The sequence below is a fragment of the Tupaia chinensis genome, unplaced genomic scaffold (assembly GCF_000334495.1).
Source record: "Tupaia chinensis unplaced genomic scaffold, TupChi_1.0 Scaffold000403_1, whole genome shotgun sequence".
NCBI lineage: Eukaryota > Metazoa > Chordata > Mammalia > Scandentia > Tupaiidae > Tupaia > Tupaia belangeri.
In genome coordinates this window covers 1,012,400-1,014,376 of record NW_006159905.1, presented here as the reverse complement: position 1 = coordinate 1,014,376, position 1,977 = coordinate 1,012,400, and the positions used below count along the sequence as shown (strand labels likewise).

General features: G+C 46.0%; 1 pseudogene; it reads left to right on the top strand.

Moving 5' to 3' along the window:
- The window catches only part of LOC102493835 (60S acidic ribosomal protein P0-like), a 4,880-nt pseudogene extending 4,053 nt beyond the window's left edge, over nucleotides 1-827 (top strand).
- Nucleotides 828-1,977: the final 1,150 nt, after the last annotated feature.

Sequence of the window (1,977 nt, the reverse complement as noted above, 5' to 3'; positions counted from 1 at the left end):
TGCTGGTCCCTGTATTTATGTATTTTTTTGTTTATTTATATTATTTTCAAGAGAGAGGGACAGAGAGAGAGAGGGAAAGTGAGAAAGCAAGCCACCAGGTCTGGGACTCAAACCACAGTCGGCCATGTGGGAGTCCAGCACCCTTAATCACCATGCCACCTACTGGCCCCTATAAAAATTTTAAAAAAAAGAGAGAGAATCATGAGGCGGGACAGACTTTCTGATTAATCCAATGGTTATAATGATAGTGTGTGTTTATATATACATATATATATATAGAGAGAGAGAGAGAGAGAGATTTTTGCTACAGGGTGCATGCACTTGCCAGAGAGACAGAGAGACAGAAAGTGAGAACTCACCCCCTGGGGGGATGGCCATGCCACAATCCCTTACCCTCGGGTCTCTTCTCAGGATCCTGGGCATGCACGCACACGCACCAGGCATGAGTTTGAAGTTGCAAGGTTCAGGACTCGAACCGTAGTCAACTACATGGGAATCCAGCAATGTAACCATGACGCCATCTGCTGGCCCCCACCCCATTGTTGATGTTTGTGCTGCTGCCCTAAGTGAACACAAGTGATCCTGACACGAGCTGGGAGATGGAGCAGGCTGTGAAGACGCTGAACTCCAGCCATGAGCTGCCTGGTGTTTCTGAGTTCATGACGAGACTCTTCTCTTCAGAACCATCTGGCAAATCCAGCAGTGGTGGCGGTAAAGCAGGCGAAAGTGGAGCTGGCGAAAGGAGGTGGTCGGGTGGTCCCGAGCTGGCGTTGGCACAGATACGGCTACGCTGGGTGGCATCCAAGTCTCAAGGAAAATCCTTGTGAAGCAGCTACTGCAAACTCGAGTCATCCTGAAAGCTGATCTCTTCCCACCGTTGTACTTGTTAACATTTTAGCACGTGTTTTGGACTTAGTACACGAGAAAACCCAGCTTCTCACCTTTTGTCTGTATGAGATCAATACTGACGTCACTGAATTGATTACAGTGTCTTATAGAAAATGACATTAATAAATTATATGAAGTACTATACATTACGTATATTAAAAATATGATGGATGTTGTGTTTCTTTCAAATTCTTGAAGTTCAGCCGCTAGCTCGTTTGTTGGAGGCTGAATTATCAGTAGAAAATCTTCATTGCCTGAAAAATCTAGTTCGCTGGAGCCATGTGGAACCTTCTCAAAAATAAGTCTTAATCAAGAAAAAAAGAACTATGGGACCAGGAGTTAGCATAATGGCTATGTCGCTGGACTCCCACATAGTTGACCACGGTTTGAGTCCCGGACCCGGTGGCTTAAACTCACGCTGGGCACGTGTGCATGCATGCCCAAGATCCCAAGAGGAGAATGGAGGAGAAGGGATTGCAGCATGGCCATCCCCCCTGGGGGATGATTTCTCACTTTCTGTCTCTCTGTCTCTGTCTGTCTGGCAAGCGTATGCACCCTATAGCAAAAACATCTCCAAAAAAAAAAAAAAGAACTAGAATATCAATATTTTACAACCCCTAATAAAAATAATGGGTCTAGGCAATGGTTCTAGGCAATAGACGACTGTCAGCTAGAACCATAGGCCTCCAGGTGGAAACACAGCACAGCACTATCATGACATAGCCTTGCCAAAAAACAGATCCTGGATCTTATCTAGTCTATAAAGCCAGCTACAGGTTTATAGAAAAAAAATGGAGGAGGCAGAGGGTAAATAACACAGCGATGCAATTTTAAAAATTCAGAATGTGCAAAATTCAATAGGAAACAAGCCAGTTCTACAAATAAACGTCAAGGGACCAGCAGTTAGCGTAATGGCTACGTCGCTGGACTCCCACGTAGTTGACTGCAGTTTCAGTCCCAGACCTGGTGGCTTAAACTCACACCGGGCGCATGTGCATGCGTGCCCAAGGTCCTGAGAGGAGAATGGAGGAGAAGGGATTGCGGCGTGACCGTCCCCTCTGGGGGGTGATTTCTCTCTTCCTGTCTCTC